At 42.3% G+C, this 24647-nt stretch overlaps 1 protein-coding gene across 49 annotated transcripts in view; it reads right to left on the bottom strand.

Annotated features, from left to right (window-relative positions):
* The window catches only part of RIMS2 (regulating synaptic membrane exocytosis 2), a 378604-nt gene that overhangs the window by 194142 nt on the left and 159815 nt on the right, over positions 1-24647 (bottom strand). The window lies entirely within an intron of this gene.

Here is a 24647-nt window from a genome sequence, read left to right as displayed (position 1 = left end):
ATTCAGATATCACCGCTAAGGAAGAAATTTTGGTTGCCCTTTATTGTAAAGGAGAGGAAAAGCAGGGCAGAGGCTGCCTCTTTTTCTCATCATACATTCTTGATATCTCTGAACAGGACTCAGTTGTGGGGAAAAAAAAGTAGTTCTGGGATCCAGCTGGCAGCGGAGCCATCACAATGACCTTAGCAGATATGGCCAGCTGACTTGTAAACAACATAAGGATCATTCTCCTGATTTAAATCTGGCAGTGAGCACTTGCAAATGCACCCCTTACTCCCTTGAAAGACTGCTCAGCAATATTTTTCTTAGAACTGCCTGAAACATCCTTCTCTTCTGCCTGTGTCTGCTCAGCCCAGACAAAATACCACAGAGCATCTTTGCTGTGCTAAGAACTGCAGCCCTTGCTAATTAATTCAAGGCTTTGTTTTTCTCTGAAGCCTTGGCTGAGGCAAGGACTGCACATTTATTATTAGAATATTGCATTACCTAAAACTGTGATTTTAAGAGAGTCTGTGATACTACTTTGTAGCTCAGTACTCCTTTGTTACTGCTTACTATTATGTAAGTAAATTTGGACTATCAAGAGAAAAGAAAATTAGCTTAAAATGAAATCTTGCTTAGCAAAACCTCAAGTAATGACACTCCTGACATTTTTGTCTCTACATTTCATAATGGGCTGTGACTTGTAATTCCCATTTCTAGCAATGATTTGTTGAACTAGCAGATGCCATGGGGTGGGGGTGGGGTGCAGATGTGGGATTGGCTGTGTTCATAGCTGCCCACAGTAAACAGCACAAGCAGTTCATGACTTCTTAGGGTGACATTGCTGTTTCTGCCTATTTTTTTTTAGATCATCCTCTGTCAAATCCGATAAAGAACTGGCAAGTCTGATATGCTTTGGGAATAATAACTTTGGCAAACTACACATCTCAACAAAACCAGTTCTAGCATTTAACTGCTGCTCTGCCGCAATTCAGCAGCTCTTTCCTTTTCATTGTTGTTTTTGAACAAGATCTTATGCAAAACCAGCTTCCATCTTTCATATAGGCCTCTGGGTTTGAGATCAGCCTCTTAAAATTGTCTTCTGTTCTTTTTTACAACATTTTTTCTTTTATAAGCAAAGTATAGCAAGTCATTTGTTATTTCTTTCAGTAAAGTCAGAAGCAAGCAAAAATTGTTAACACAAAAATCCCCTCCTCCCTTGCCTTCCTGTCTTTCCAAGTGTTAAGTGTCCCAATGAGGGAATCATAAAAAATTCACTCATTTTTTCTTTAATTTCAGGTACTTCATGCACCAAGAATTTAGCAGGAGTTATTCCAGCCCTAGAGAGATTAGAAGGAGCTCAACAGAACCCTTCAGTCTTCTACTGAAGTGTCCTTTAGGCTTTACAATTTTACCTCCAAAAACTCTGTCACATGCAATAAACATAATGGGAGAGGGGAGCTATATAAATAGGTGAATGCAATGCTAGTGAAAAACAACTCTGTATACAAACTGACTCAGCCACAACAGTTGTATCAATATTTATCATACCATGAGAAAGTTCCTGAGCCAGCATTACGCTGCAGACAATGCCACAGCCCCATCACTGGCAGCTGCAGCTTTCATACTCAGTTCTATGTGGGTGGCCCTGAGCAAGGCAAGCAAGCTTTGCAGGCAACACCTTCCTGTAAGAGATAGGTTATCAGATAACAATCCACTGTGTCCTGAAGAGCAAAGTGAGCACTGACCTCATCTTGACAGCTCAGGTACATTGAGGAATGGGAGCTATTTCATCTATGATAGGCATAATAAAAGAGTTGACTGCAAGTTTGAAGCACTTTTGCTTCTGTGGAAGCTGTCTGCTCTAGTAATAAATACTTCCAGAGATGTTGTGTAACCAGCAAACTGGGTATGATGAACGTCAAGACTCTGCAGCTCTTTCTCTGGCTTACAGGCACCCATTAGGAGAACTAGCAGGCAAAGGCAGCACAAGGAAATAGTGGTGTGGATTGTTCTTTCTCCAGCAGTACAAAGGCAGATATTGCACACTGGCCCCGTTCCACGCTTTGGCTTTGTACAGTATCTTGGTTACTTAATCTGCTACTACAGATAAGTCATGAAAAGACTTGACTTAGGAGAGCTTTGGACATAGCAAAAGGGGTATGAAGTCAATGTAAAAGAATGAACAGATGCTGGCAGTGTTAAGAGCAGACAGTCAAATAGGTACCTGAGAGAATTCAGAAGATTTTGAGTTTTGCAAGATCTTACAAGACCCAGAGAGGACTAAAGGAAGACAACCAGCACAAAGTGTGTCAAAAACCCCTGGGGCTTAGAGGGAAGTGAATTGAATGCAGGAAAAAATTAGATCTGTTGCTTTGTTTCAATGTGTTGGGCCTGAATAGAACATCACTTGAACCAACATTTTGGTAAGTGGCCCCCAACTGAAAACTAAGAATTATGACGAAGGTTAACTGCAGCGTGAAGCTTCGGTCCTTCCCGTAACAGTAATGAGCAATGAACTCAAAATACAAGGGATCCAAATGCCAAGCTTTATTCTGACTGTGATCCATTGATTCCCAGTCCATAAAATTAAGATAATAAAGCCTTCTTCCACCTACAGAGATAAAGGAATGATTGTGAGCTGCTGACTGGGATGAGTGTTCTGCAAAGGGCCATGCAAAAAATAATTACAATAACCCAGGCTCTTTCAGCAAGAATTAAAGGAATAAATATGCCTCATTTCTCCAGATCCCATCTGCTCCCTACAATGACAAAGGCAGGTGCCTGCTGAAAAAAAAGACCATGGGGTAATAAAACTAAAGATATTGGTACAAAGCAAATATTTAAGGAAGCAAAGTCTAGGTGATCATGCAATCTGCTTCATCAATCTTTGTATTTTACAGTTGATTCTGAAACACAACAGTATGGTACCCAGATTCTAATTCAAGAGAAGAAAGAGGTTGGATATCAGGAAACATATCCTTACAGAAAGAGTGCTCAGGCACTGGAGTAGGTAGCCCAGGGAGGTGGTGGAGTCACTGGCTGGGAGGTGTTCAAGCAGCATGTGGCCATGGCACTTTGGGACATGGTTTAGTGGCCATGGCAGTGCTAGGTTGACAGTTGGACTCGATGGTCTTAGAGGTCTTTTCCAATCAAAACAGTTCAATGCTTCCATAGTTAGAAATGGGCTCTGATTCTGTCCATGAAGGAGCAAATGCCTTCTCAAAGGTAAATACTCAAGGCTGACATTCTTCCAACTGGTCTGTGGGAGCTTATTTTAACACATCCTGAGTTTAGTTTTCAAGAGGAATCCTAATTTTTTACACCATTACTTTATTATTATTATTATTACTGTTGTTGTTGTTAGGGTTGTTTCCCTATTTACAGTTGTAGTTTGCTTTTGAGTTAAATCACATTCTGGTAAGGTAATTAGCAAGACAAATCACATCAAGCTTGCAGAACTCAGCTATTCTACACAAAATGAGTTTAAAGTCAATCACTCACTTTATGCATGATTGAAATAAACAATAGATAGTTGCAGGCATGCTGTTTAGGAGCACCCAGACACAGTTTTTCGCTCAATTTAGGCATTATTCATGTCAATGTTTAAAAAAAGTATTCATCATACCTTAGCACCTACCATATTGTATTTAACAACAGCAGAGTACTGTTCTCAGTCTGTGTCTGACATCAGCCAGAATGCTGTCAGCTGGCATTGCAAATGCAGATGCAAGCAAGAATCTTGTCAGCACTTCTCAGATTTCATTTCTATAGTAGTTTGGGTTTTTCTCTTTTGGCTTAGGAAAACACTTGGCCTTCTTTTATATAAATGTGGCCATTTAAAATTCATGCATTCTAAGTGTTGACAGGGATTTGGGGGTTTGTTTACTTTGTTTCCTGCTAACACCACAGAAAGATCTCACAGGCAGCAGCATCCTCATTACTTAAATTATGTTAAATAAACCTTGGGGTTTTTTTTTAGAATAGAGGGGGAAATGTGTTTCTGCATGTACAGAGTGCTTATTTTTTAATGTATGAAATGCTATAAACATTAGAGTACCTCTGCCATGTGTCAAGGGTAATTATTTCTCTAGTTTGAAACGTTATTTGCCTTGGGTGGCCAGTGTCACATGGGTTACACTAAACTGGGATGTGTAAAGTAGCATTGTTACAAAAGCCTTATGCTAATATTCACAAAGCTTTCGGTCTGTCTGGAAGCACAGGATGCTGCATTTAATGAAATGATCCCAGAATGTCATAATTCAAGAGTTGTGTTTGCAGTTAAACAATATACACTTTGGGGCTACTGAAGGTTGCTTTGTTACTCAGTTTTACATCAAGCATGCTTCTATTATTCTGCTCCCCTACACAAATCCCTCTAGGTCCTCAGCCTGGTTCTCAGAACTTTCTCTATTGTGCAGCTTACAAGGAGCTGCACAATTGGTAATTGATAAACAAAATGATGCTGAACTTTCAGTGATTCCTGGAGGAAAACTGCAATATGGCAATTTTAAATGGCAGTTCTTGTCCCCATTTTCTTAACTTGCACCATGAGAGCCTCTTCAGGCTTGTACACATCCAATGATATATTGCTCTGCAAATAGAACTGTATTGGTTTGCTTCCCATTCCCAACTATCATCTCCTTCTCCCAGCTCTTTGCAGTACTTACAGGAAGTATAGCCAAAAAAAAAACCCCACATTCAGAGTACAAAACACACCCCACCTCCACCACAATTCATTCTCTCTCCAAAATCACGTCACCTCATCCTGTTTGCTGACCAAACCATCACTGAACTTCAGGAAACCAGAACACCATTTCAGAAGCTGAGACGGCAATGAAACACTCACAGCTCCAAAACCAGAGTGCTTCAATTTTTATCTTACAGTGTCCATGCAGTAAGCAGCTAGGAGACAACTTGGAGGATTTGTATTAGCAATGCTTTTAGCCATTTTGACAGTCCTGCTCATGTCAATGACAGGCATTAACTTCACGATCACTCCATTTGCTGCATTGTAATTCTGCAGTCTTAAGTGAGAATCGAGGGTGTTAGCTGGGATTTACTGCCCTCCTATCCTACTATGCAGACCTAGATCAGCCCTGTGTCCTAGTTCTCTTTGTTTCAAATGCCTCTTGCCAGGTCCATATATTTCCCTTTTTACTTCCTTTTCCTTCCTATGTTACTTATTTCCCTACCTTACTTACTTCCCTCCCTACTCTCCATTCCAACTGCTCTATCCCCTTTTCTTTGCCAGAAAAAGCAGAGACTCCCAGACTCCCTCCCATAGTTTATAACTGTTTGACTGCAGCTGCTGCATGTGGCAAATCTTTACAATTGCATTCATAAAGAAAGTCAGTAACACTCAAATTCTAGGTTAGGAAGAAGGTCACAACTAACAAGTCTGACCTTTTGAGTTCACCAGCATAGACAGGAACCACATTGTAATGGTTGTATTCTCTTGTCCTTTCCATTCTTAGTAATCACAGAATTGTCAGGGTTGGAAGGGACCCCAACGATCGTCCATTTCCAACCCCCCTGCCATGGGCAGGGACACCTCACACTACAGCAGGTTGCTCACAGTCACAGCCAGCCTGGCGGCAAAATACTCCAGGGATGAGGCTTCCACCACCTCCCTGGACAACCTGTGCCAGGCTCTCACCACCCTCATGGGGAAGAACTTCTTCCTGACATCCAATCTGAATCTACCCATTTCTAGTTGGTTTTTTCCCATTCCTCCTAGTCCTATCGCTCCCCGACACCCTAAAAATAACATGTTGTGCTATTCTCCTCACTGCCTTGGGAGCTCACCCCCATCCCAAACAAACACTGCCTGCAACTGTGAGCAATGTCAAACAAGAACGTGTAGGTTGTTCATTAATAAGTTGAATTAAGAAACTAGTTATGAAAAATAAAGGTCCCTGTAGATACAAATGTCTACAAGTGCAAAATAAATACTGGGACTGAAAACTGGGAGACTAATTGAGATTCAGCACAGTGCTGCATTGCCACTGAGTGTGTAACTACATAAACAATTTCATTGCCATTGCATACAGTGCTAAAAATTCCAAGTCTGCAATTACATTACCTCAGCTTTATCATACTTAATAATTCGTGGTGCCAAAGCACTGGTTTATTCTTTTCTAGTTGAAGTGCCTGGCTGAAAGCAAAGCATTACTTTTGTTTTTCCTTCTTCTTCTATAATTTATTCAGACTGTGAGCATTTTATTCCATGAGGACTGTAAATCAAGGATGCAGAACACATGCCATATGCACACTATTCATCTGTATGATAACCCCACGTTGCATCATGCCGTAAATCAAGTTCTGTGCCACAACCTACTTCAGAAAAGGGGCTGTGGTTGACATGCTTTCTACTGCTTAGTCATATGTGTGATGCTACAAAAAGATGTAATCCTTACAACCTTCTTATCAGAGAGGTACTTTAACCCTGGACATCAAAAGTGCATCTGCTGTCCACCATCAGTTTGAATTTCCCTGGCCTGAATATTACTTTTCCATCAACAACTCTTCCCTCTTGCACTGCTGAAACCAAATTTGTGATGAGACTTTTCTTCCCCCTAAATAGTCTCACAGAAAGAAACTGTCAGAAAATTGTTCCAATAACTCACAAGGGCTCTCAGATGGGAATATTTGTATTGGTGTACTCCAGACACTTTCTCTTACAAATAATATCGATGCCCTTAAAAAAGATTAAAAACCTCAACAGAAGATGAAGCACAGCCCTACAGAAAAACCATCTCAGTCTGGGTGCAGATGCAACTAATACCCTGTGCAGATAATTTTCATGGCAGAGGTTAAAATGCTTTACTGAGCCACCTTGGCATAAGCATCTGAGAACAGACTTGATCTGGTAAGCCATAGAATCACAGAAGCAACCAGGTTGGAAAAGACCTGAGAGATCATCAAGTCCAACCTATTACCTAACACCAAACACCTCCTGACAACTAAACCATGGCTCCAAGTGCCACATCCAAGCCTTTTCTGAACACCTCCAGGGACAGGGACCCCACCAACTCCCTGGGCAGCACATTCCAATGGCAAATTACTCTTTCTGGGAAGGATTTTCTCCTCACCTCAAGCCTAAACTTCCCCTGGCACAACTTGAGACTGTGTCCTCTTGTTCTGGTGCTGGTTGCCTGGCAGAAGAGACCAACCCCCACCTGGCTACAACCTCCTTTCAGGAAGTTGTAGAGAGTGATAAGGTCTCCCCTGAGCCTCCTCTTCTCCAGGCTAAACAACTTTCATGCTACTAAATCATGTTTTTCTTCCTTCTCTTAAAGGAAATAATTGGAGCTTTCTTAGAAGCAACAAATATTTCATTCAAAATTGTGGCTCCCTGAGGAAAAAAATGTTTTGATGTTCAAGAATTTCAAAATAAAATCTTGGGGGGGGGGAATAAACACTGACTGATAGTGCTCAAGCAAGCACAATACTTTCTTCTTTATTTCTCTTGCAGTTTGGTGGGGTTAGAAATATCAAGCAGAATACACTCCAGGTGTTACACAGATCCTCCACATACATGCTCCCTTGCCATTCAGCTATTTAAATATTTCTCTATTGCTTAGCAACCTTTTCCACTCATGCCTGTGCCTGATATTATCATTTTCTACCAGCTTCAGTTTCATGTTCTTTTACTTGAGAAGAAGATTTCTGAAGGAATCTGTCAAAGGCCCAGTAACAATTTCATAAGCAGTCCTGGTCAGCTTGCATCAGCTTTCAGCAGAAAAATCCAGGCTGAGAGCATCCATCTTTGCAAGAGAGCAGCTGAGCATTTGCATGTGTCAAAGCAGGTTTGCTTGAAGGTGCTTGGATTAACTGGGCTCATTTCTGTAATTGAAACATAAATTCTCACTCCAACTGATGCATATGAGAGGTTTCCTAATAAATAAAGCCAAAATATGCTGAGCAGATGAACTGAACACAAAATAATCTCAATGGCTAAACCTTTGCACAAACTCTTGGCATCGAATTAGACTTTTGTTTTAAAATAAAATCTAGGAAACATAACTTTCTTACACTAGAATTTGGTGGCTATATAATCAGTGATGACACAGAATTAGACATCTTGGTGGCTTTATAATCAGGGATAAGGCCCCCTCTACACAGACTGAAACCTGGCTACAACTTAAGACTGTGGGCAAACTCTCGCTGACTGCAGCAGAGTCAGTTTCACAGTTGCAGAGCAACTCGAGAGATACTATTGGGCATCAGAAATCAGGACCCATCATCATCTTGGAAACAAAACATCTGCTTTTCAACTACTTCACTCACCATTACCCATGCACCAGCTGTTCTTGCTGATTAGCACTACAGGCCAGACCTGTAATGTGGTCTACTGGGTGAATATGAAACAGCTTTCAGGAACACAGTCACTACTACCACTACATTTTCTCCCTTCACTATATTCAGTTTTCTCCTCTGCCTCTTTCTCTACATCTGTCTAAGCAGCTCCAAAACCATCCAGCTTTTGAACTGACATCTTACTACCACCATCATCATAACAGCTATGAGAGCCTCAGATATGGTAAGAAATATTGTCCAGACTGATAACAAAAGGAAAGGAGAAGAAAACTCAAGATCTGCCCCATACTAAACTCTGTGGATTAAAGCCTAGCCCTTCTCAAACAATACATTCACACAGTCCTGCACCTATTGCAATACACAATCACCAATAAGACTTTCCCTGTTTCTTTGTTGCCTCTCTTCCTCTTTTTTGTTTTGTTTTAATCAATACCATGATCCTAAATTGAAGAAATAAGATTAGCAAATGTAAATGAGCCAAGACAGCTCCTTTCATTGCCTCTCCTTTTCTCCAGGAATAGCAACCAGCGCCAGTGAGAGTCCCTTTAACAGGGGACATAACAGAATAGGAAAAAGAGAGCTGTTCCTTGTGCAGCTTCCACAGATCAATTCTTCCCCCCCCCCCCCCTTTTTTTTTTTTATTGTGGTGACACATCTGTCAATAGCTGAAAAAAATTATTTTTATCTGGAAGGAAATCCTTTGTCAAAGCCCCACATATCACCATGACCCATCCTGCTGCTACAGCAGTGAAATCAGCATAGTGCTTTTGCACCTATCATTCCCATCCTTGTAGAGGTGCAATCTTCAGAGCCCAAGGGAACAAGGTTGATAGGTTGATTTAGATTATGAACTTCATCAGAAAGCCTTGTACTTTAAATCTCACTGGCCTGCAGGAGGCTATTAGCAGATATGCACAGAGCTAAAGCAAAGTTTCTCAGCTTTGCAGACAGAACAATGTTTCTGCACGGAGGGCTAGTGATCTCTCACAGAACAGGTCAAGGAGGCAGAAGAGAGAGAGTTGAAGGTGAGAATGAGAGTACATTCAGATGTACTCAACACCCAGATTTGTTGTTCCTGCTTTCTCCAGAACATAGATGTCCCTGCACCTTGAAGAGGCTGCTCAGCTTATACTCCCCTTCTCTCCAGCAGCAACCACTGCACCAAACACTAACCTCTCTTGCAGCAGCAACAGCAAGCTCAGCATGCAAAATAATCAACTGGGCAATTTCAGCAACCCTGATTATCCTGGCCTGCTGCCTACTTAGATTAGTCCTGAAACCCATCCAGGACATTATCTACACAGTCAGCTGCAAAGTCCTACACGCTTCCTTCTCCCATCACCTCTGCCAAGGATGCACAAACAAGCCTTCAGCTGGAAAGAGCATCACTGTGCTTATGCAAACTGTCAGCATGCTAGTGAAACCAGCCACTCTGCCCAGTTTATTATCACTCACATACTAAGATGTGGAAATGGCCATTGAACTGAGGCTGGCAGGTGCCCCTCTAGTTCCCAGTGTGGAAGGGGCTAGCACTTAGCTCTATGCATACATTCCATTACATTTATCCATTTCCATCTTGTCAACAATTCAAGCCACCCCGGGTAACAGCATTCATCGATCTCAGAGACACTGGAAGTTGTTGTTGGTTTCAGCAAACCTGCTATATTTAGTACCACATTTCTTTTAAAAGCCTCAACATGGTAACTCTACGTGGAAAGACCTTGCAGAGTACATGAGTATGTGATGCCAAGCTCATGGAGAATCCATAGTCTGCTGAAGTGCTCTGGTTCACCGGGAGTACTTTAAGACAGAGAACATCTTTACAAAGCATTTCAACCTCTGCTCCTCCAGGGTGCTGTTGCTTGATGCATCACAGTAATGACAACACCTGCTCACACATTTATATCAACTCAGCAAAACCCCTCCTTGGGATCAGCCTGCAACAGGACCCTTTCTGACACCAAAAACTTAGCATTCATCCCATAAGAGCTAGCAAAAGACTTTTTCCCCCTGTTTCTCACCACCCCTGCAGTGAGTAGACCAGAGGCACACATGAAGTTGGGAAGGGACACAGCTGAGACAGCTGACTTCAGTATCAAAGGGATGCCCCATACCATATGACATCACATTCAGCAATAAAAGCAGTGGAGAAAGAAAGGATGCCAGAAAGCAGTTCAGAGGAGAAATACTTCATTCTCACTCTGACAATGCATTCAGCAAGAAACGGATGATGAACTCCAGCTCTCTTACTGACTTTGATACTTGTCTTTCCGTTACCATAACTTTTTCTGCCTTTTAAATGTTAGCTAAAACAGTAGATGTGCTGTAGTAAAATATGATACTGAACCAGTGACAAACTGAATCATTCCAATTTCTAATTTACAAGGATATAATAAATGTTTAATGAATAATTTATTGTGTCTCATCTCCTCCTGTAAATGTAGCAATGCCTCCCCCCTCACTGCTCTGAAATTCACTGAGCCTATTTTTCTAATAAAAGGAATAGTTACATCATGGCCTCACATAACAGATTCTCTCATCACTGCAATGAAAATGACAGGCATCACTATTATCCTTTGATTTCTTGGGATGAAAATGATAGGCATAAGCATTATTTAATCTAAATGCAATGGGGTTTGAAATATTAATAGTAATCAATTTACAGGTTTGCTAGCTCACAACATCTAAATTGCTACATTGCAAAGCTAAAGTGACTCAGGCAGTTCATGCACAGCAGACAACAAAGCAGAATGCCATTCTTTCATTAAAGCACAGCATTGCTTTCTCTGCTCATATCTTTTAAATTCAAAACTTCTCACATTATAAGGTGGGGAAAACAATATCTAGCTAAACTCCAGAGCACAGCAGCTGGGAGATCTGTTTACAGATCAAACTAAGAGTGGAGTTTTCTCTATTTAGGATGAGTGCTCAAGATTATTAATGAAGATTCATCCAAATTTAATAAGACAAAGCTTTGCCATTTCCAGCAACCTTAGTAGCACAGATTGCATACAGGTATGAGTGTTGCCTCTGCTGCAGATCCTACACAGTCTCAGGCAAATGCAGACACTTCTATTTTATTATTAATATCCATTACTTTACCAGGATGATTTAGAATGCGTAAGATTAAGCTTCTGCATCTTTCAAGATGAAGGTTTAAGACACAGGTGAGGTTAGAAGAATGTCTGGAATCTAAAATCATAGAATCCTAGAATCAATAAAGTTGGAAAAGACAAAGATCATCAAGTCCAACCTGTCACCCAAGACCTCAAGACCACTAAACCATGGCACCAAGTGCCACGTCCAATCCCCTCTTGAACACCCCCAGGGACGGTGACTCCACCACCTCCCTGGGCAGCACATTCCAATGGCTAACAACTCTCTCTGTGAAGAACTGTCTCCTCACCTCAAGCCTAAACCTCCCCTGGCACAGCTTGAGACTGTGTCCTCTTGTTCTGGTGCTGGTTGCCTGGAAGAGACCAACCCCCACCTGGCTACAACCTCCCTTCAGGTAGCTGTAAATGACAGCAAAAATCATCTGTTGAAATGAACTAATAAGATACATCATAGATTCTCATCTGTCCTTCACATAAATGCTGGATGCCTTTCAAGAAGTGCCCTTTGATGGAACACAAGATGTTCTTCAGTCATACAAGTTACTGAGCTCACTAGCCAATTAACAGCATGACACTGACTGGCCTGTGATAAACAGCAGGCTGTATTAGATGTTGTAATGGCAATTATTCATTTCACATTCTGAAAAGCCATAAAAATGGTTAGTAAAAAACCCACAGAAATGCTGCACAGGTACTAAAGCAGAGCTTCCCTGCTCAATAAAGCATTGTCAGTTGATCGGGTTAGACTCTAGACAGCAATATATCAGGTATGCCTAAAAGCAGCAGTCCAAGATTAGGGCTCTCTTGAGTGTGCCTCAGCCTGTAACGTGGAAATGCAGCCACGATTTTATGCTTATGTTTTTACCATAAGTAGTTTGCAAGTACATGATCTGATGGGGCTGTCTATTTCCAGTAAAAAATCTGCTTTATTTTTACAGGGAATAGCCAAAGCTTTTGATGGATTATGCTACATAATACCAAATGTAAACCTCAAATAGGCAGGCCAGATCCCTGGCCTTGACAAAAGCCCTACTGTGCACTCCTAAGCCATTAACGGGGGCTGAGCTAGCCATCTGACCACTTGGCCAGTGGAACTTCTGGGGTAGCACAGACATGAGGATGCCAGGTACTTGGCATAAACTTGTGGAACTAAAATACTTACTGCCACACAGCAAGTCCTACCTAATAAAGTTTAAATTGGAGAGGCAAAAGCATATTTACCTTTCCAACAAACCTGAGGCCATCACAAGCCCATTTAGCACAGTATAATCACAGCCAGGCAACTGTTAGACCATAGCTGTAGCCACCATCAATCACACTGAGATCCTACCTGCCCTGTCCCCCAAGAACAGCAGAACTTTAGGGAGCTGTTGCATACATGACTTCAGTTACACATTAAGTAAACAGAGTGAGTAAAGATCTACAAATGAACACAGATCCAAAAACCTAAGGGGAAGAGGAAACACAAACCCAGCAATTTATTTGCTGCGACGGAGCTTCTTTGCGTCATTCACTACAGGACAATCCATGTCAACATTATTTACAACCCCTGTTGACAGCTATGCTTAGAAAAGATTTGCCAACTGCATTAGCTGTTCTCACACCAAGATAAATCTTTAATAGCTTCTACTCTTGCAGCAGCACAGCTTTCAAAGGGAAGTTTCTGAAAAACAATCCAGCTAAAAGGATCAAAGGAACAACAAATACTCAGAAAAAAACTATGCAGCAGCAAAAGGAGGATGAGGAACCACATTAACAAACTTGAGAAGACACTGACATTTGTTTCACACAGCCTGGAGATCTGTTTGGTGAGCTTGCTGATCTCACTGCTATAATCTGATAGGGCCCATGTAAAGCCAACTGGAGAGAGAGATTCTGTGGGTTGCTACTGCCACAGAAATCACTTAATGCTGTTTAGTGCATCTGTACCAGAGGCCTTGAATGTAGGAAGATACTGAAGAAACAATATTCTTACAAGTCTAAGTAAATTATGATAATGAGCTTAAGACCATTGTAGAAAGTGCTATTTTCCTGGTTTCATCTGGGATTGAGCTCATTTTTCCCTTCTTTAAGGTATTATAACTCTGCTCAGCCAACATAAGGAGCACAACAGTACATTAGAGGCTGGAAGGGACCTCTGGAGATCATCCAGTCCAGCCCCCCTGCCAAAAGCAGGATCACCCAGGGTAGTCTACACAGGAATGCATCCAGGGGGGTTTTGAATGTGTCTGGAGAAGCAGACTCTGGGCAGCCTGGTTAAGGGCTCCATCACCCTCACTGTAAAGAAGTTTCTCCTCATGCTGAGGTGAAATCTTCTATGTTCAACCTGGTACCTGTTGTTTCTTGTCTAATTATTGCACATCACCAAAGAACTTGGCCCCCTCCACTTGACAACCAGTCATCTGATATTGATAGACATTGATCAGATCCCCTCTCAGCCTTCTCTTCTCCAGACTAAACAGCCCCAGGGCTTTCAGTCTCTCTTCAAGGGGAGATGCTTAAGTCCCCTAAACATCCTTGTGGTTCCCTGTTGAACTCTCTCCAGCAGGTCCCTGTCTCTCTTGACCTGGGTAGCCCAAAACTGGACACAGTATTGCAGGTGTGGTCTCACCAGGGCAGAGTAGAGGGGGAGAAGAACCTTCCTAACCCTGCTAGCCACACTTTTCTTGATGCACCCCAGGATACCATTTGCTGGGCACATTTGTTGTCCCATGGAGAACCTGCAGTCCACTGGGACTCCAAGGTCTTTCTCCATGGAGCTGCTCTCCAGCAGGACAGCCCCTACCTCAGTCCATGGTGATCTGTTCCATAAGGAACAAAATATCCACACATAGTGTTGGCTGAAAAAGATGCCATCTGAAAGGGTTATTCCACTGTAGTTCTTCACTGAGAGAGTCGTTAGCCATTGGAATGTGCTGCCCAGGGAGGTGGTGGAGTCACCATCCCTGGAGGTGTTCAAGAGAGAACTAGACATGGTGCTTGGTGCCATGGTTTAGTCATGAGGTCTGTGGTGACAGGTTGGACTTGATGATCCTTGAGGTCTCTTCCAACCTTGGTGATACTGTGATTCTGTAATACTAGATGACTTCAATACGGAGCTATCGCTCAGATCTCTTTAATTATTTCATACAACTATTTAAAAGCTTTTTTGGAGCATATTTCAGCTTGTCAGAAAGGATCTAGCATCAGCTGTGCAAACAATGGGAAGTGTTTCACTTCTCTCCAAGCATTACAAGTGAATGAATATCTCTTTTTTTTTCCTCTCTGCACATTTCTTCCTTTCTCTACCTTGGCTTCCCCTTGAGCCAGAGGTATTTTGAACACTGTAACACTTTCTAATATGAAAAATCCATACAACAGGGGCTGGAATCAGGTGAAAGCAACACTTGCTCAAGACCACTAAGGAAACAGGGCCCTGCAGGAGTGTACACATTGCAGAAACCCTGGACTAGCTCTTCCATTCAGAGCTGTGTAACTATAATGACATTAATAGAGTTAAATATCTAGGTAAACAAAACATTCATTTTGCTCTTCTCAGAACAGAACAGCTGGGAGAAACGAGGCACTGGGTTAATGGTCTGTTCTAGAGTTTGAAAAGCAGAAGTGTTTGAGACAAGCAGACCAAACAGGATAAAAAATAAATAAGTAATGAATCTATGGACTAGAAAATATCACAATAAGCTCAAGAGAAATTCTATTGCCTCTGCTCAGCGACAGTCTCTAGATGTTGAATCTTTTTGGTGTTAGCAATGCAATAACAACATCAAAACCTACCCAGGGAAAAGAGCAAGAAATGCTGATACAGTTGTAAGATCAAGTGCTGGCAAATGGCACAGTTATTCCTCTCAGTCCCAGTCTCATTGCCAACTGCAGACTCCCACGGGGCAGCACCAGTCCTCTCCCTCCTCTCAGCTCCCCAGCCCCAGTCTGCCTTTGCCAGGGTCATCAGCCCCATCTCACTCCCACAGACTTTTGTCTCGCTCATCTACTCCTAGGGACACTTTCTCCTGTCTCTACCACAGAATTCTCATCCCATTTTAGTGTTCTTCCTCCTGAGAGTACCTCTGCTCTGTAAGTCATCTGGTTTTGCTTGGCAGGGTCAGCAGGATGTGGAAGCTACGTAAAGAATACAAAAGATATGGATTCTTTTGTACTCCTGTACTGCCCTTGTCCAGAGCAGTCACACAGAAAATCCCTTCATACTTATGAGTGCCCAGGAGACAAATAATTAATCATTCCTTAGGAAAGGTCCCCATATATTGTAGTTACACAAAGGAGCTTCCACAAGTTCAGTGGAGCCACAGATATTAGTAACTGAATACTAACAATTCCCTGCTGAGCCTGCAGGAGCAGTGATTTCTGTTCAGAGGCTTATGCTGCAGCCAACTCTGACTGATTTCATAGGCACGGGAAATGCACAGCCCTACAACGCAGGTGATGCACCACTTGAAACGAACTTCTTTAGTTCAAGACATTGTCCCCTGGACTCATCCTTCCAAATGGTTGAACTGCTTTTTCTGAATTGTTATGGTGGGATATTTTTGTGTGTGTATCAGCCTGTAGCACAAACCCAGCAAGGAAAACTGCAGCACAAACAGCCAAGGCTCACAGAGAGAAACAACAGATAAAACAGTCTCCATGTAGGAAGTCTTAATGTAAGGCAGTGCTATGACCTGTTCTTCACAAACAGTCCAGGTGATCTGCAACTGTTTAGCAACTAAAACATGTAATAACAATGTACTTTCATACTACCTCTTACAGCACATTTTACCCTTGTCAGTCAAAGGCCAACTGTCCCTTCCCCCAGCTCTGTTAAAGTCTCAGTCCTGTGTATCTGTGCAGAGTCACTGAAGGTCACTGCCTTCGCAGGGCGGTGGGATTTCACTCTCACACTACCCAAATGGGGATGGTTCAGAGAGGTGAGGCACTCTGTACAAGTCTCTTTCCAGACATTTAAAGAGAACAAAGCTGCTGACTCAGTACTCAGTGCTCTCATTGAATTTCATAGGCACACTGGGACTTTAGCCCTCCTGAAAAAGAAAGCTTTTACCTTCCACTCCACTGATGTATTTTGTCTGCCCATCTGATCTACTGCAAAGTGAATACAAGGAAGCTGTTGATGCTAGCAAATCAGAATGGTAATGTTTTATGCCTGCTTTTCAGGCACTCTGTAGAGCTAAAGCAGAGCAAGAGAAACTCGGGGTCAGAGAATGCAGTTGTCTAGCTGTGGTACATCCAGTTACACAATCTTCTAGAATTTCATAGATTTCTCTGTATTCTGTTCTACTGCAGTCTAATCTGGCTGCACTTTTCTCTTTCCTAGAGAAAACTGTTAGCCAAGAAGGCATCAGCACTGAGCATATGATATATTTTTCTGGTACCAAAGTGTGCCATGAGCATCTATCTTTGTGAACCTAACCTACAGCAGCAACACCAAGGATTGCCATTTTCATAAGTGCTTCTTTCATCTTGCAAAGGTGCTAGAACAGATTCTTATTTTCTCAAGCTTACTGCTTAGAGAAATCACCTTCTTCCAGAGGCTAGGGCTGAAAAGCCTCTTATCTCACAGGGTATCTGTACACCAGTAGGCAGCCTCTCTAGTAATGAGGACATAGGCACAGCAGCTCAGCACAGACTCGTCACGTGAATATTTAAGCAGGGTCTCAGCAGTCAGCGTTCTCTGCAGCTCCAGCACTATCATCAGTGCTTTAACCACTGTCCTCCAATCCAGTTCTCACCTGTTAACATGAGCTGCAGTCCCACTTTGGACTAGAGCACAGCCCTATCTTTAGATAAGATATGTGGTTTCAATTTAGGGAAAACAGGGATGCCAAGAGGCTCTCACCTATTCTGCCACCTCTCCAGCTGTCACATGCATCACCCTTTAATTTTTGCATTGTTGCCTGTGATGTTGGAAGTTTTGCTCAAAAGTCACACTGTAAATTACTGCTTAGTGCAAATGTGGTCCAGTAGAGTTATCTAATTGCTCATTATCACTGCTGCTCCCAGCAATGTGCCTGTGCCCTTTCATGACAGTAACAGTGCAAACCATCACAGTAACTCTTCAGCTAACTAAGGTGAAAGATGAGTGCCCATTTGTTGTAAGTTTAGTTTTGTACCAGTGTAGTGACCTAAACTGCCTTGCCAGAAGTCAGGTGAATATTGGGTTTGGTTCAGATCAAGAGAGGAATGGTGCTTTCGTTCAAGATGGCAATAAGCTGCTGACTCACCCTGCAAGATGAAGCCTTGTGCTCTCTTGAGACACCTACACTTTGTGTCTTCTCAGCTTTTAGTGAGGGATTTAAATTGGTTCAGACACTATCAGCTTTAGTTTCAACAACAATTTCATACTTTCACCATGACATTCCTGCCTTTGAATTAATTTCTCTTTTCTTGCAAAACTGCATACACAACACAAGTAGAAGAAAACCTGCTGCAGATAGCCTTAGTTCCACTGAATTACAGCTACAAAGATTTCAACTACTGACCAGTCCTGGCTTTTGCAAAAGGTCACAGGGATTGAGATGAGGCAATGGATTATGCAGGTCTGAAAACAAAGAACTTTCAGCCTCACAAATCTATTTTCTGCTCTGAAGACAGAACAGCAACCTTTCAATTTGTTCCCTGATGAATGGTCTGAAGCTCAAACCTAATTCTGGTGGTCTTCATCAGTCAAAACCTTCCGAGGCCAAATTTAATTCTTTCAAATCATTTTAAAACTAAAAAGGGAGGGGGGGGATGGGGGGAGGCAGGTTGTTGTAATTTTCTTGGTTTGAGGTGCATGAAAGCTGCACTATGAAAACAGAGCAGGGAGGTTTTAAAAGGAACTAAACTTTCAGAAACTCTCAGTCCAGCACTCTCAGAACAGATTTTTCAGAACAGATCTTAGGAAAATAATTCAATCCCACTTATGATATGCAGCAGAAAGGGTAAAATTTGTACAAATTATCAAATGCAATGAAAAGCCCTGCCTGCAGTCACTTCAGGTAGTATCAATATCGTGTCACAGGCCAAGTCTTTCCTGTGTGACCTACTCTAGGTGATGCTGCTCTGGCAGGGGGGTTGGACTGGATGAACTTTTGAGGTCCCTTCCATCCCCTAGCATCCTGTGATGCTGTGACGTTCTGTATCTCAACATGGCCTATGATCATGCAGAACAGTAAACAGGCATGGGCATTTGCAATGAAAACTTCTAGTTGATTCTTATTTAGATTATGTAACTAGTGTCCATATATTTCCATTTCCCAAGTAAACAGATTATATAACTATGGCCCTAAAAGGTATTCATAATCCAAATGTTTAGAAAGGCTGAAAGTATAAAGACTGGAACTATTCCTTAAAGAATGCTTCTCCAGAATACCATTGATCTGAGTGCACTTCCATGAGAATTGATGCCCTCAGTCTGGGCTAAACTTCAGTGTGTGGCACAGGTAATCTTTGTGTGCATAGTCATTCAGTCTGTCTTTACACACCTCAAAGGAATAGCTTAACACAGACAATATAGAGAATAGTGCTGCAAGAACACAGGCTCTTAAGTTCACTTTTCTATTGAAACAGAAGAGACATCAAGCAGAATCTGCATTACCACAAACTCTTCTTTCAGAGGCTCTATGCTCATAAATGCTACTCAAGTTTTCCTCTATTTAAAACATGGCCTAATCTAGGTGGATTCAAACAAGAGGAAAGGAAGAATAAAGCAAAACTATGCAGGGGAAAGAATTAAAAATCAGCAAAGGCAAAGAGAAACCCTGAATAATATAAAGATTGGGGGGAGCCATACAAGGCAGGAGCAGGCTGCTGTGAAAAACAAATCAAACTCAGCAAACACTTCAGTATTTCAATAATCAAATATTCTCCTTATGACCATTCCAATTTTTTGTACTTTGAATCCTAAGGCATCTGCATACTGAACCTGTGTGGAATGTCAAAGCCTCTTGTGCTCAAGTCAAGCGCTGCAGCTCAGTCCTGAAATTCTGCCTTCTAGTATAATTTGTTCCAGAGAAGTTAAGACTTTCAGGAACTCTCTAACCTGAATGAAGCAAAATTTAGAAACAATGATCTCATTCTGATCTAATTTAGTTCAGTGTAACTTTGAAGCTGAAGTTGTTGGAGGTGTCTGAAACTGGCACAAGTAGGATTGCAAGCAGGTCCCTCAGCTCTCAGAATTTAAAAGCGAGAGCGCTGTGACAGCATCTCACTTGCTTGGCATCTTTGCCCATGTCAGACATGCACTGTTCTTGCAGCAGCACTCAAAGTGTGCTGTCAGCTCCTCACACCAGGAGCTACCATGCATTTTTAACTTGGGATGAGTTTATTGTTTCCAAACAGACTTTGTACTCTGCAGAAAAAGAAAACTTCCTCTCTACCAGATTGATTTCAATACTGCCACAGAGAAGCTGTTCCAGACATGAGGACCTTTCTAAATTCTATAGTGAGAAATGCAGTTATTCATATGTTTGTAAATGACCACTACACAGCCAAGGCCAAGTCCTGCATCCACATTTTCAATGGACTTGGAGACAAAGAGCAGCATAATAAGCCTTTGTCCTGCATACACACACATGTGTTCACACAGCCTGTACTGCAGCTTCAACCAGCAGCACATGGACACTGCAGTCCCTAAGCTCACTAGAGCCCATTTGTCCACATTATGCCAGGGATGAGCATCAACAAGCCAGTTGAAGATGAGCTAGTAGTGAGCCCAGGTGGACAAGGCCAACAGCATCCTGGCTTACATGAGAAATGGCACAGCCAGTAGGGCCAGGGAAGTGACTGTCCCCTTGTACCTGCCCCTGATAAGGCTGCACCTCGAATGCTGTTTTGAGACTCTCTTTACAAGAAGGATATCGAGGTGCTGGAGCATGTCCAAAGAAGGGCAACAAAGCTGCAGAAGGGTCCTGAAAAAGAAGTCCTGTGGGGAGCAGCTGAGGGAACTGGGGTTCTTTAGCCTGGAGAAAAGGAATCTTAGGGGAAATCTTACCACTCTCTCCAACAACCTGAAAGGAGGCTGTGGCAAGGTGGTTGTGGGTCTCCTTTCCAAGACAACAAGTAACAGGATGAGAGTACGTGGGCTCAAATTGTGCCAGAGGATGTTTAGATTGGATATTAGGAAAAAATTATTCACCAGAGTTGTCAAAAGCATTGGAAAAGGCTGCCCAGGGAACTGGTTGAGTCACCATCCTTGGAGGAATTGAAAACCTGTAGATGTGGTGCTTAGGGACATGGCTTAGTGGTGGACTTGGCAGTGCTAGGTTAACAGCTGGACTTGATGATCTTAATGATCTTTCCCAGCCCAAATGATTCTGTGATTCCACCCATATGAGCTTTTGATAACAAAAGTGGGCATCCATCTAGGTATCATGTTTTAATAAAAGAACAGTGAAAGCAAACACCAAGCTTAAAAACTGAACCTCTGACAAAACACAGGCACATTTGCCTTTCCCACCACAGATTCCACCCACCTCAGATGTCAGCCACCATCTGTGCAAACAGATACCTCTCGCAGGGCGCTCTGGAAGGTGGCTTGGAGTATGGTGTGCATGTATGCCTAAACTGTTTACCACCGATGGAAAACCTACTATGTCCTACTTTATATTTAGAGCAAATCAGAGTGGTATTTAAAGCTATCATGCACCTAGATTTCCTTGAAAGAATTCTCTGTTCCCATGTGGAAGCTGTCTCTTGCTGGAACCCCACAGTTTGAGACATTTTTAAGGAAATGTAGGACATGCAGGACCCCCAAATGTTTGCAGAAGAAGCCAAAGGAAGGAACCCTAGCTCCAGCTCCTTTGCCTGTATTCGGAGTAGGGGTACAGCAGCCTCAGGGACCACTGGCTTTCCTAAGCATGATTGTGGCCAGCCTCTCCAGAAAGGCACTTTGTCAGACTGCAGGTGTGGCAGAACTGCCGCAAGGAATACATGGGTGGTGGCACTGTTTGATTTTCTAACTCTGCCTGGAAAGCCCTGCAGACACAGAACAAGTATGTAGCACTCTGCCTCACATCTGCTCCATGCTGGCTGACAAATTATGGGAGACCTTTCAAACCTGCCCTAAGGCCTACTCCTTACAACTGCACTGGCAAGCATCTCACTGAAAATGCAAATAAAGTAAAAAGACTTCAGTATTGCCTCACAACAGAACACACTGAACCTGGGTGAGCAATGGAGACAGCTTGGCTTGCACACCACACCGAAAAAACAGAGAGGCTTCATTTGGAGCTTTATGGTGACAGAGCTCAACGTTCACTTTACTGCAAACACCACCACAACCTTCTTATGTTGTACACCATGTGCCTCAGAGCCTTGAAACTGGCTCAAGTAAACTAAGATGATGTTGGAAAGAACTGGGGAACTGAATCAGCTAGACTAATTTAAATGTAAGTCATTATGATCTGTTTACAGACTGAGGATTCATTTTGTTGCCACTTAAAACCTGCAATTTCACAAAGGCACTGGCATTTCAGGTTTCTCCAACATTTTAAGCAATTCTGTTCTAAGCAATCCTAAGCAATATTAGGAAAAATAGAAATATACCTGATCCTTTGGCCCAAATCATATGGTCACCTTCCTCCTTTATTTTTCCCACTATGCAGAGCACAGTTCCTAAAAGAAACAGGGAATCCTGCCACAAAGATAAGAGCCTTGGGTTGCTTTCTACCCCGCTCTTCAGGACAGGCAACAAGTGTTGCAAATGCGTGCAGCCTCTCTGGCAGTTTTGGAAGCCTGCTATTCATGGGAAGAGAAAACTTTTCCAAGATAACTTGGGAAAAAAATTTTTTGAGGCTTTGGCAACTTGTGACTCACACAATAAGTCTTTTTTATCCTATGCATGGGAAAAGGAAGAGGCTACCTGCTGAATTAGTATTCAGTTGTGTCACTAAGGGTAATTTTAACACATACAAAAACCAGCACAAAATTCAGGCTGCAAAAAAGGTCTGTTTCTGGCACAGCCTGAGTTTCAAGCAAACACATTCATAATCTCAGTTCTGTCCACTTAACACTGTTGTCATGCATTGTTTCCTGACCTCTTAAAGAATGAACTTAACCGTCACAGCCCTGGCTCCTTGCCATAGTTCTGAGCATCTGAGCATTTCAGGTTGATGCTGCCAGGCCCACACTCTGTGCTCAGGGAGGCTCAATCCCTCCTTACCAAAGCTCCCAAGCCCCACTCAGCTCTCCCATACTGCTATATCAATGCCCCTTTCCCAGCCACTCACCGTCTCTCCAAAATTGCTGCTTCTGCTTCTCAGACAGATCTCAGAATTCTCTAACCTACAGCTCAGGAATCTCCAGTTCTCACCTTCCCAGTTATCTTTATCAGATCTGTTTCCTTCACATTATCAGTTCTTCCCAACCTATAAAACACAAGGTTAGCCTACTTGATCTACAAGATTTGCTCTCCACTCTTCTTCTGCCTCATTTCCATCTCAATCCACTAATTTCCAGCCCCACAATGATATTTTGTTTTGCAGTTCCTAAGCTTCTTTCCTCCCCTTGTCTGCTCATCCTCCTGAAGGCACCTGATTCCCATTCCAATATGCCAGTCCTCAGCCTGGTTTATAACCTAAATTTCCTGCTCCAAATACAGTTGCATTACAAAAACTAAGCATCATCTTAAGAACCTAGCTTTTCTCTCCTGCAGTTCAATCTCTGTCTGCAAGGCTTCCTCACCATGCCGTTGTTTCACATGGCTGTCTAATGAGTGTCTGAGTGCTGCCTGGGTGTTCATCAGCTTTCTCTGCCCACAGCTTCCCTCGTCCCCTGCAAAAAGAGGGCAACGGATTCTCCAGCCTCTACCAGAAACATGCAGAACAACCATTTTGCTTTATCCTCTCCCTGAAAGTAAGAGGAAAATTACCTTAAAACAAAGAGCTACTTGAAATGAGATCAGGCTCAAACACTTAAAGTCACAGGCATTCAGTAATAATGGATGCTCTTCCCAGAGCTGTTAATCCAGCAGCTAGTCCAGGTCTCTGTTGGATTTGCAAAATACAATAGCTATCTTCATTTTGTATGCATATATAGGTCCAACTATACATCTGTATGATTCCTTCTCATTTGGGAGACAAGCTTAAAAAGGCAAACTTTCATCCCTCCCAAGGGCATATAGCTACAAATTTTCCTACATTTTGAGATGATTCACAAATTTCAGACTAGTTTCAGGTTCAAGGGCCTTGTAAAATACCAGATGTAATTCAGTGAACAGCTGCTTCTGCAGCTCGGGCTCAGGCTGTTCCTCACAACCAAGCAGTTGTTTGTGCATGCAGGCTCTGTGAACAGACGTGGATATTCCACAGGCAGGAGTGCTCTCTTCCTCTCTGAAACACCAAGGCTGCTCTCCACACTGCTTCCAGTCACAGGCCACCACCAGCCCATGACAGCACACCTCCACACTATCCACACTGCTTACAGTAATTCAAACAAGATCAATAAAACCTACTACAGAGCTTTCTTCTCTCTTTTTTTTCCCCTGTAAAATGCTGCAGCCTTTTCTCATTCCTTTATAAAGCACATGCTCAATTCAGCTTCGTTCACTACCTCAGAAATCAGCACAGAAGTGACATCATTGTTAAACTCTGCTCCCAATCATGATGCTAAAACACAAAATCAAGTGGAAGCCATAATCTGTCAGACTGACAGCCTAATATTGTTTGTATAGTGTGTTTTAACTACATGTTGTGTGCTACGGATACAAAGAGTGTACTGTTTGCGTATTAAACTGCATTTTCTATGCTGATTTTCATTAAACATACATTTAGTTATTAGTTCCCATATATTGATTGTGCCTTTTTTTCCACAAGGTTGCCACTAATAACAGTGTTTTGAGCACCCTGGAGTTGAGAGAACTTTTTCTACTCATCTGGAACTAAAGGGGTCAAGGTTTTATCACAGCTGTTTCATGCAAGTGCATATAACCGTCTATGGTTTCCTTTCACCCTACACTACCTTGCTCTTTATTTATCAGGTCATGGTTGCTGCTATTGGCATATGAAAATCCAGAGTTATTTCACTAAATTTAATTAATTGCTTCAGAACCAATTTCATAGCAATTCTAATAGCAAATTATTTTACTCCAAATCCAGCAGATGACCATCCATGACAGTTAATCAAGGTCCACTAGCATAACTGATAACAGTTTAGAGCTACTGTACCGTAGACCAGCAACATGCATGAAAGGTAAGCAAACTAATTTACTAATTTGATTTGGTTTAAACTGAGCTTTCATAT

The sequence above is a fragment of the Melanerpes formicivorus genome, unplaced genomic scaffold (assembly GCF_026170545.1).
Source record: "Melanerpes formicivorus ecotype bairdi unplaced genomic scaffold, bMelFor1.0.p_v2 SCAF_56, whole genome shotgun sequence".
Lineage (NCBI taxonomy): Eukaryota > Metazoa > Chordata > Aves > Piciformes > Picidae > Melanerpes > Melanerpes formicivorus.
The sequence above is the reverse complement of the archived record's forward strand: the minus strand, read 5'-3'. Positions and strand labels throughout refer to the sequence as shown.